General features: G+C 41.9%; 1 protein-coding gene across 12 annotated transcripts in view; it reads left to right on the plus strand.

The window, feature by feature from the left end:
• The window catches only part of LOC129730309 (dnaJ protein homolog 1), a 135075-nt gene that overhangs the window by 82569 nt on the left and 40335 nt on the right, over nt 1–12171 (plus strand). Inside the window, exon 1 of one of the 12 annotated variants that reach the window (XM_055689548.1) lies at nt 9502–9790. The exons of the other annotated variants lie outside the window; for them this stretch is intronic. The gene's annotated coding sequence lies outside the window, so the exon portion shown is untranslated. Of the gene's footprint in view, nt 1–9501; nt 9791–12171 lie in introns of those variants that run through there. 12 annotated transcript variants of the gene reach the window in all.

Below are 12171 nucleotides of genomic sequence, written 5' to 3' on the forward strand. Positions count from 1 at the left end.
ACTATGATAATCTACTAAATCAAAATACAATGACATAAACATAACATGTTTATCAATCAAATCACTTGCACCTATCTGTATCCGTAGAAAACAGTGTACATGTGGTAGATGCACGAACGGTTTTATTTGCAAAAAGCATTAGAAAAATAAATAGATTTCTCTCCGTTATCTACGTGTTTATTCCAGTTTACCCTATCTACGGCTTTTTTCTTCTTGCAAGATTTCAGAACCGTTCCAAAACCGGTCACCATTATTTCATGAACCTCGACCGACAGAATGCTAACAACCAATGTAAGCTGACAGCACTCCCAGTGACAACAGATTTGTTTGAGTGCCATATTTCACTGAAATTGAAAAAACACTGAAGTTTGCCAGCGCCGCCGTTTTCTTGCTCTGGCAGCGAGTGAAAGGAGCATTATTGCTGTAGAAAGCTAACAGGACACGAGCCGGAGAGAAATAAACTGACTTCGTGTGATTGCTACATGCAATAAAAATAAATCCGACAACAATTTTTTTTTATTAATGTGTCGATCGAACATTTCAATTTAACAATATGAATATTTTTTAGAAGTATTTCTAATTTAGATTGAACATAAAAATTTCGAAGAGAATGCTCTCCCCTATAATAACTTTGTGGTGGAAAGAAAAATTACGCGACAGGTTCGCAACCCCCCCCCCCCGTTTTTCCACCATACTCGTGTTCCAAAAATGGGTTATAACCACCAGAATGCATCTCCAGCAGGAAAAAGACGGCGTCAAAACAAATGCCATAGGAAAACATTTGTGCACTGTAGTTTCGTTTTCCGTTGTTTGCCGGCTATGTTTTGCCATCTCTTACGCTTTGTCGCGCTTTTCAGTGAGCAGAAAGTTATGACAAGTGGCTGACAGTTTTTTTGCTACCTCTTACTAGCGTCCTAGCAAAGCGTACTGGCGAAAGCCGAACCGTCAAGTGCTTTGTTCAATTTAAGAAAAGTGTGTCGTAAACAAAGCACAGCGCCACTTGAAAACGTTCCGAAAGTGCATCCTTCTGTGGGAAGAGGAAAATCCGACTCGCTGCTGAAATTCGAGGTAGAGAGAGAGAAAAGAAAACCGGCACACAAGTCGCATCGGTAAGGGTCGCCGTGATGGAGCATGCGGTGGCTGGTCAGGATAACCAGCAACGACATCTACTGACCCTGTGGGCTGGTAGTTGATGCTGTGTGAATTGATTTATTTAATTTGGCGTTTGGAATGAGGCCAGCGAAAATTGCTTTCTGGTAAACGTTTTGCCAAAGATGTGTGAAAAAATCCAATAATTTCTTCAAATTAAGTTTTCTTTATATGATTACCAGATTTTGCCAATTATATCTAAGATTATTTTGTGGTATAATAACTTCACGTAATAGTTGGATGTTGCGAAACCTTAGTTCAAATGTGGAATGAATCAAACTTTGGCTGCTAGAGAATCAATTATGTTATTTTGATCATGAATTTATATGAACTTATGCTTCAAGACAGTGTTGCAATAGCCGTTGAGGCCCTCTTACAGACATAGTTGACGTGGCGCTTGCAAGTAAGCTTGTTGTCAACCATAATCCCTAAGAATTTAAAAGATAACTTTGAGGTAATGGAGCAGTGTTTAATTCTGACCACCACCTGTTATCCTGATTTACGGATATTCACAACCGTGACCGTCTTATGGTGTGCCAACCTACTTTCCTGGAGTGCATCAAATCCTCCGATCGGCTCGCCGTATACCTTTAGCGTTATGTTGTTCGCAAAGCTGACGATCTTTAACGCTTCAGGGAATTTTAACTTAAACACTTCGTTGTACATATTATTCCACAACACCGGGCCCAGGATGGAACCGGTACTCATGCGGTGATTTTGCCATAGACTAGTACTCGATTCAGGAAGTTGTTTTCCAAAAGTTTGTACTACGACACCGGTACATGGGTGCTCCTCTGCATGGCAGCCTGGAACAATGCGGGGGCCACTTTTATGGTCATCTTAATGAAATGGATGGCCGGCAGGTTGGACAGGTTGGACGACCAACCCTGTCTGTGCCTGAGATACTGGAACTTCAGAGGCGTCTCGACAGCCGGAGGCCAAAGACTTGGCTCATGGCGTAATCGTTCTGTAGACGCCAATATAATATGCTTTTGGTCTTGGCCATTACGGTCCTGTAGCTGTTATCTCACGAGCTCGTATAGCCACTCTTGCTAGCCTTTATCGCACTCTGAAGAGATCTGCGCAACTCTGAATGATACACGGCGCTTAATCTTATGTTCAATGGATCGCGCACGTTGCGTCGTCACACGCTCGCGATAGTGTGGTCAATAATGGCTCTGCTCTCAGGCGGAACTCGACCCCTTTTTGCCCTCTTGTTGCCTCCTCAAATGTCTCGACATTCAAATGCGATGTTTTCAATCTGCGGACGATTGAAGCATTGGCTCTACCCGTTGCAAACCGCCTCCCGTTGTGGTCTACACTAAAGCAAACCGATTTATAATCGCGCCATCGTCTATTCTCCAATTCGTGTTAAGTTCTGGGTCGGTGAACGTCTCGTCAATTATCGATTCCGTACCCAACGTTGGCCAGATCTAGGTTGAGCTTTGCCAAAGCTTCCTAAAAGATCTAACCTCTCTGGTTCGTACAGTGACATTTCAATTCAACAGCCCAAGCCTAAAGTCACCCGCCGCCATCAACGGCTTGAGCTCTGTCAGCTCAACGGTTACGAGGTCGACCATTTGAATAAACCTTGAGATAGAGCAACGTGGTGGAGTGTAACAGCTGTAGTGGAACACTCCGTTCACCTTAGTAACCGCGTATAGACTGTTCCGAAAATTATAAATACATCTTCTTTCTTGAATAAAACAAAAAATACAGGATTTTTCGGGTCATTTTATTCTGAAATATAGATAATAAGTGTTTTCTTTACAGTTTCAATTCAAGTTGGGATTATTTTTCGTAGGATACGCGAGTTCTCTAACTTTTCTCTTAACACTACTCATAAGCTTTTGCACAGTATGTTCTCCGACCATTTTACCACTTTAAGCCAATCTTTTTTAAATTTTTCAACATTGTCCGCTGGTTTGACATATTTCCTCAGCTTTGCCTTGGTCAAAGCCCAAAAAGTTTCAATAGGGCGAATTTCAGGGCAGTTTGGAGGATTCATCTCCTTTGAGACACATGTGACATTATTTGTATTATACCACCCTAGTGCATCCTTAGAGTAATGGCAGGAAGCAAAATCGGGCCAAAAGATTGGAGGATTGTTATGCTGCTTAACTATGGGTAACAACCTTTTCTGCAAATACTCATTTACGTAAATTTTACCATTCATTGTGTCATTCGTAATGAATGGACGAGATATTTTCCCACATTCACAAATGGCCTGCCAAACCATTACCTTCTTGCCGAATTTTTCGGTGTAAATGGCTTTCACTGGTCCAGGGACATCCTTTCCCTTCGGTGATGTATAAAATTGCGGTCCTGGCAGAGTCTTATAGTCCAGTTTTAAGTAGGTTTCGTCATCTATGATAAAACACCCCATTTTTTTGGTCAGAAGTTTGTCATGAAGCTTCCGAGCTCTCGGTTTTACAAGTTCAGCTTGTTTTGGATTTCGTTTTGGCTGCTGCTGCTTCCGACGGGTCTGCAGACCCATTCTTTCCTTGGCACGCATAACGTTACTCGCCGAGGTTCCAAGCTTTCTCGCCACATCTCGTACTGATACTGAAGGATGCCGCTTGTAGTATTCCTTAACCTTTTTGTCCATTGTGGGATCAACAGGCTGGGTTTTCTACCACGTCTTGGGGCATCAGTAAATGTGCACTCTTCACAATACTTCCGCAATGCGGTTTGAACTGCTCCGACACTTATACCTTCTTCTCTGGCTAATTTTCTTATAGAAAGACCACTCACGGTGCCCCATTTGTGCACAATTCGCTTTCTTTGCTCGGGAGAAAGGCCACGCATTTTCAAAATTTCGCACTAAATGTTAGAAAAAATGACAGCATCTGTTTCTTTTGGATGTAAACAACAGGACGCAGCCAACGTTTGGTTGAATACTGCACGTTATTAGAAATGACGGTTGATCGTAGGTGTATTTATAATTATCGGAACGGTCGATATCCATCGCTTGAGGTTGACACAACCTCCTGAATAGGGAAACTGCTTGTCGGACTTATCCGTGACCCACTACCTGTTTTCGAAAGGAATGCGGTAGGAGTCCGATATGATGAATATGTCCGAGAACGACTCAGAGGTTGCATGGTATAGTAGTTGCTAGGTTGCGTAGCAGTGGTTCAGATTCAGTTGTGTCACCCTTACGTCCGACGTTTAGTAACCGATTTAACGCCTGGGCACCCCGGGTATCCCACAAAGTACTTGGCACTTTATGGCTTATTATTCAGGACTTACCCTCGTGCAATACACCTGTAGCTAACGTTCGTCTGCTGCAGTATTCTTAGGAGGCATACTGACAAGCCAACCTTAGGTTGAACTGTCTTCAGGGCCTGGTTCGCATCTGTTGACGCCACCTGATTCTCAGCTCGACCCTTTCGGAGGCTGATTGACTCAGTGGACACTTCCACCCCACACTTTTTCTTGAGGGCTCTTGTTACGTCGCACCGCTCGGTGATTTCGTCCAGGTTTTTAAGCTGGAGAGCTACCTTTGAGGTGAGTGGCCGAAATTGCACTTCTTTCCCAAGAACCCGCCAGGCTACCGTCTTGTAGGTAGCGCCTTAATTTTTCGCGTCCCTAAAGAAATCATTAATCATCTCGGTGAGTTAGAGAGATGCACGGCACATCCGTTCCTAAATCCTTGAACTGGGATTCGCTCTTCATTTTGTTCAAGACTTTAAGGTACCTACTGAGATACGTTCGTCTTGAGTGTGAGAGTGTTACCCGTCCGTCTTGAGCATGAGGTCATCGGTGATGTTCCGCCTGCTCGGTAAGAACTCGATAATTGCATCGGCGGGCTTCTTGTCCATGAACTTTTCGATAGCCTTGGCTAAAAAGGGAACGTCTATCGATATATCCGATGTGGACACAAACGTGTTCGCAACCTTTCCATTTTCGAATTTCATTGCGGAGATCGCTGTTTACGCACGAAAGAGTTTAGTTAGATGTGTCTCCCTTACAGCCGCTATCCTTTTCCATTTTGGAATAGTTACTCATATGGTGCCATGGTAGTCTTTGTCGAAGCAGTGAGGTCATGACTACTACCCTACGAAGCCCCTAGCGTTCGTCGATCGGCCTTCTTCCACGTCCACGTTTCACGTCCGCAGAGCGCCACCGGGAGAATCAGAGTCCTTTCGTACGGATCTGTAGGCTACGGGACCTAAGCTGGCTACGCAAACTGTAATAAGCCTTATTCGCTGCCGCAATTCGTCTCTTCACCTCGCGGCTTACCTCGTTGTCACATGTCACGAGAGTACCAAGATAAACAAATTCGTCGACCGCTTCGAAAGTATCCCCATCCATTTCCACCGCAGCACCAATACCCGCATAACTACCACGCTCTCTGCCAGTCACCATGTACTGCGTTTTGGCACTGTTTATGGTGAGTTCAATTCTCGTAGCTTCCCTTCTGAGAGCCGTAAAGGCCTAATCAACAGCTCTACGGTTTACACCAATGATATTAATGTCGTCAGCGTAGCCCAGAAGCATGTGACACTTCGTGATGATGATGTCACTCCTCTGCACACCTGCTCTTCGTATTGCATCTTCTAAAACTTTGTTGAACAGTAAGTTCGAGAACCCGTCACTTTGCTTCAGACTATCCAGCGTCACAAACGCGTCCGTCTTAATTTGAAACCGTCGAGCGTCGCAGAATCATGTTCAACAATAATTTGCAACAGCTCGTTGAGTTTCACTGTATCGTACGCCGCCATAAAGTCTATAAACATATTATGTGTCTGCAAGATGTGTTCTCGAAATTATTTGTTGCATGGCATGAAAAGAACTGCCTCCATCGCTTATGAGGCGTCATACACAAATTACGTAACGCATGAAGGTGGGGAGGGGGTTTGAGTCAGCGTTACTTATTGTTACGTAGGGGGGAGGGGGGGGGGGGGTAGTAGAGACAGTTACGTAACTGTGATGTTTGCTCGAAATTGAAAATTACGGAGGGGGTCAGGCTGATCAGCGTTTCGTAATTTTAGGGGAGGGAGTCATGTCGAACGTTACTTATCGTTACATAGAGGGGGGGGGGGGAGGGGGTTTGAAATCTAGATTTTTAGCGTTACGTAATTTGTGTACGACGCCTGACAGAAAATTCCACAATATTCCACGCAAATCGTGATTTACGTCGGAAGCAATTGAAATTTGAATGAAAAAATATAATTACCACAGTTGAGTCTATGTCCTTTTTTATATATAGGGCATATGAGTCCTTCTTACCAGTCCGTATCTGATCCTACTCTTGCATGATTTCCACGGAACGAATACCCCTTCTACGGAACGGATATCCCTGCACCCAAAGTCGTGGTACGTTGTCAGAATTACTCATCAGTTTCCTTTGCTACAATATCCAACAGGTGGGTTAGTGCATTTGGGTGATGAGAGTGGCACTATTAGCGCCGTGAGAGTTGCTTCCAGGTACATGTGGCTTTTGCAAGGATTCGATGATCCAGTGTCCAAACCTCCACACCCCTAGGCAGACTTGCGCTCCTGATCCGGGACTGTTTGGTAACTATCAGTGGTCACGCACATGAGGCATGCCTTCGACGGTCGCTGCGTATCTACTCATGGTGGCATATAGGTTAGTCGAGTTGCAGCACATGCTGGATGGAATCATCCTACGCGAAAACCTATGTCTGTAGTGGATCTAGTCACCAAGCCACTCGAATTAACTTAAATCCAAACTGACAAAATCAAATGGTTAACATAGAAGGTTACAGTTTTCCAATAATTACGCGGCCGATTCTGGATTTCACGGATCTGCGAAATCGCGATTTTCCACTGTACTAAGTCATAATTTTCAGCGGGGGCCTAGTGTGGTTGGTAACGTCTCCGCCAACCACGCTCGACGCCTGGGTTCGAATCCCACCGCCGACATAGGTGTCGATGGTTGTGAGGTGGCGTGATCCACTCACAACCAACCCAACTGGTCTAGATTCAATCCTAGCCGACACCGGGAGATTTTCTGAGGCGAAAAATCTCTGGGATCACGCCTTCCTTCGCACGAGGAAGTAAAGCCGTTGGCGCCGGTCCGTTAATAAACGGGTCGTGAGTTAGGGTCCTGGGTGTGGAGTCGCCTCCCTGGGCGTCGGTGATTGGCCACAACAGTGGCGGAACTAGACCGACGGAAAATAAGCGAGAGTAAAAAAAAGTCATAATTTTTCAATTTGATTTTCAGGTCATTTTTATAATTTATGAAGAATTGAAGTAATTCTTCAAAACGTGATTTTAATGCAAAAATTTGTCTTGCATTGATTATTGTGGAACTTTTTAAAAGTTTTGTTACAACTTCAAGTTCCTTGCAAAAAATATTAGGAAAAAGATATTTTTTCATTAGGCTCTAATGTCGTTAATATCTCTGCTAGACCAAAACCTAACAGTGTGAACTAGTGTGCGAAAATGAGTTTTACAAAATTTTCAAAAATAATTTGGAAGGCTGTAATCAGAAATTTAGAAAACATGAAAAAAACAGAAGAAGGCTATTCATTGGAACATTTTGGAATTTTTTTTTTGAGACCAGAAAAATTCATTAAGCAGACAGTATGTGAGTAGAGGAAGAACGAAAACTAAGCGAACTGGAAATATGATACAGATTTGGAAAAATATACCGCATCCCGACGGGACTTGAACCCGCAATCTCCCTGTCTCCGGCATGGTGTTTTGACCAATTAAACTACGGGGGACGGTGGTACTGTTCCACAATCTATATCGTATCACATTCCGCTGTCGACTTATTCTATTGCTCATCCCTAACTACACACACTGCTGTGCAATTTTTCCAAATCTGTATCATATTTCCAGTTCGCTTAGTTTTCGTTCTTCCTCTACTCACATACTGTCTGCTTAATGAACTGGCGTGTTAACGGGAAAAAGCCGTTGTTAAAAATAGAAATTCAGTTCGAAAAAACCAGAAAAATATTAAAAAATATTCAAACATTGCTCTGCCGGTTATTAAAAAACACTCACATTAGAGCCAAGCTTGTAAATGGTCAACACTTTTATGTGATTTCATTTAATTAGTGTGCGCCACAGAAGACTTTCGCTCGAATGTGTAGAACGACCGTCGGCTCTCGTACAAACAACACATAGTCAATTGACAATCGCGCATAGATGCACGCTGTCATTCGTTTGGCGAAGTTGTTTTAATTTATTTTTGTCAACTTTGGTTGAGAAATATTATTACGAGATCAATTATATAAGTCATTTCCAAAGGAGGCGGGTACTCGTTTGACATATTCATGATTGTATTCAGACTGTGAGCCTTGCCACCGTCAAAGGCAAAAGAAGATGATTATCGCAGTGAAAAGTCATTCTACTGTGACCGTTTTCAAGCTTGATTAAAACTTTGTAAGCGCTATAAACTTTAAACTATTCAGCAGTTTTTTACCAATCATTGTTACACCTATCTTAGGAACAATTCTTGTTTGTCTATAGGCATTCAGATTTGAGGCTCGAAGCTTTCGTTTATTCCGCACCTTCTAAATTTTGCGTATAGTGTAAAAGCTTGACAGTGTGCTTAATGTTACTGTTATGAAAGCAAGTAAACAGAACCAAATAGAAATAGTAGTGTAATGAAGATGGTAATAAACACTTTCAAAAACAATTTATTGGGCATAAGGATAATATCAGGGCTTATGAGAATGTCTTATTGTACTCAGACCAGCGTATGTCAACATATTTTAATTGTAGAGACTGTAACAACCCATATTGACTAATGTTATTTCAAAAGATTCTGCAAGGGCACCGTAAGATAGCATCAAACAGTAATAGTTCTTTTAATTTCTGTGTTTCTCTAGAGCGTCAGTGAAATGTTCTGTAATAAAAAATTGATTAGGATTCCCGTAGTAGAAAACCACACGTAAAATACTCTTCAGAAAGCCAATCCACAGTGACGGCCAAACTTAAGCAGCTCTAGATAGACAATTTAATGTTTCTTTCATGTTTGTTTGTTTTCGTTAATCAAGACCATTCGAAACGTTCATTGGCTTTCCTTGAAAACTTTACCCTCTGCCCTATATTTGTGACGTGACCGTCCGTCACATTCGAATCCGTCCGCACATTTTGAAAGTATGTAGTCGACCATTGGACTCAGGAGGTGCACGATCTTCTCGTGCTCACGTGTGTACTCTCCATTTGGGACTTTGCGTGTGAGTGTGTGTGATCGAGCTGACCGATCTTTCCATGTGAGAATTGACAATCTCTAATGTGAAAATCTTCTAACGTACCCCCGCGGTGAATGTGTTTCCGCTTTCGGTCGGTGTACACTAACTAGTCAGGAAGTGTTGTTATACTGTGTTGCGCCCACTACAACAGGCGTTCCACTTCGGGAGGAAAAGCTACTTCAGTGTTTCCGTCTAGCGCCAACCGGATTGTTGTTATTTCTTGGACGAAAGTCGTCCACTTTGGAAGCCGCATAGTTAACGATAGGTTTTAGTCGTTCGTCGAGAAATGTATGACAGGAATCGAACAACATAACCGGCGAGTTCAATCGAACAATTAAAAAACACTAAAAGTGATTATTTTTAATCTCAAGGTGAAGGATAGGAAGAAAAAAAGTGAAAATTCTCATTTCTAATCTGCTAGCAGCATTTGCGAGCGGTCGGTGCTGCGCTGGTCTGGTGTAGTGGTTAGTTACGTTTGTTGTATCATTTTTTTTTGCAAAAGTGGTTGTTTGCTTTTCGCTTTCGTGTTTGTCGAGCGAAAAACCTGACGAAAGCGTTCTAAAATTAAGACAAACATTTACGCTATAAATATTTCCGAGCAATAATAATAACATCCCGACTGTGGCTCGGTGTGTTGCGGCGCAGGCAGTTTGTTCGGTTTGGATTATTTGCCGTGAATTGGTGTCGAATGTGCGAGAGAGAGAAAGAGGGAAATAGCGGTGATGATGATGACGATGATGATGGTAATGATAATAATGATGATGAGATGGTGGTTGGTGATTAAGTCCTAATGAACGTGGACTTTCACCAGAACATGATTAGTGATGTAAAATTTGTGGAACTAGGCAAGAAGAATTGATTGAATACCTAATTGGTGCATTGTTTGAAAACGTGCAACTGAATTGAGTGCCCGTTTTTAGGGTTTTGAAAAAGAAAAACCTAAATTAATCCACCTAGCGGTCATACCCAGCCTTTCTCATCCACTCTTTTATTTGTAAAAATAGATTTACATGAATGCTTCAATCCAATAAATGTATATTCACTCTTTAGGTTCTAAAACATTGATGTTGTAATCTATACATATAAAAATGCAGTCCGGTCTGTCTGTCTGTCTGTCTGATCCATATAGGCACGAAAACTACCGAGCCGATCGACGTGAAAATTTATTTGTAGGGGTTTTTGGTGTCGATAAAGGTTCGTATGATAGTTTGAGACCCCTCCCTCTTCTGGAAGGGAGGGGTCCCATACAAATGAAACATAATTTTTTGCACAACTCAAGAACAAGCCAAGCAAATGAAACCGAATTTGGCATGTGGATGTTTTAAGGGGTAATTAATATGTCCCTAATAGTTGGACGCCCCTTCCATTTCTGAAAGGGAGGGGTTCCATACAAATGGAACCAAATTTGGCAGGGGAATGTTTTTAGTGGTAAAAAATATGTATAAATAATGCTTTAACACCCCTCTATTTTGAAAGGGAGGGGTCTCATACAAATGAAACACAAATTTTGCGCAGCTCATGAACCAATCAAGATAATACAACCAAATTTGGTATGTGAATGTTTTTAGAGGTAACAAATATGTCCATAATGGTTCGACGCCCCTCCCTCTTCTGGAAGCACATGTTTCTGCACGAATTTCTGCACATCTTGCGAACTAATCAACTAAATGAAACCATATTTGGCAGGTGATTGTTTTTAGTGGTAACAAATATGTTCCAAAATCGACCTCAGGCAACATTTTGGATTGTAAGATGGCAACTTCCGGTTTCTGGAAAACAGCCAAAAATGGCTGATTTCCACCCAATATAATAATATCTTGATCTAGAATGATACACAAGAGCAAAACTCGACTACAGATAGCATTTCGAATTCTAAGATGGCGACTTCCGGTTTCTGAAAACAGCTGAAAGTGACCAAATACCACCCAATATGAGTTTTCCTTTAACCAATGTGACGTTCAAAATCCAGAAATTGTCTCCAAATGCCATTATGAAATCCAAAATGGCGACTTCCGGTTTCTAAAAAACAGCCAAAAATTGCCGATTTCCGTCTAACATGAGTATCTCCGGATCTAGAATAATACACAGCAGCTGTAATCGACCACAGACCCAATTTTGGAATTTGACTTGGCGACTTCCGGTTCCTGGGAAACAGCCGAAAATGATCGAATAACATCCAATAAGGGTGTTTCTTCAACCAGAATGACGCTCAGAGGCTAGAAATTATCTTACATACCATTTTGAAATCCAAGATGGCGACTTCCGGTTTGTGAAAAACAGCCAAAAATAGCCAAATACCATTCAATCTGTGTATCGCTGGAACCAGAATGATGCAATGAGCTAACAATTTACCTCGGGCACCATTTTGAATTGCTAAATGGCAACTTCTAGAAAACAGTCGAAAATGACCGAATAATACTCAATATGGATATCTCCGTAATCGAGATGATGCATAGAAACCAAACATTGACCCTGGACACCATTTTGAATTTAAAGACGACCACTTTTAGTTTCTGGAAAACAATCAAAATAACTAAATAACTCCCAATATGGGTATTTCCGAGATTGATGCCAAAAAATCTGCTGAAAATGGCCAAATACCACCCAATATAAATATATTCAGAATTAAGGCGATGTACAGAAGCCAAAAGTCGAGGATGTTGTCATTTCGATAAAACCAATCATTTTAAATGATTTGTTATTTGACTTTGATCATATCCTATGGCCGATTCGTCGTGCATTTGCAGACTTTAAACACATCGCAAGGAATCAATGAATTTGGAACGTTCAAATAGTACGATACCACATTTAAATTATGTTAAGGCCACATATATCGATCAAAGCA

Source organism: Wyeomyia smithii, chromosome 3, assembly GCF_029784165.1.
Source record: "Wyeomyia smithii strain HCP4-BCI-WySm-NY-G18 chromosome 3, ASM2978416v1, whole genome shotgun sequence".
NCBI lineage: Eukaryota > Metazoa > Arthropoda > Insecta > Diptera > Culicidae > Wyeomyia > Wyeomyia smithii.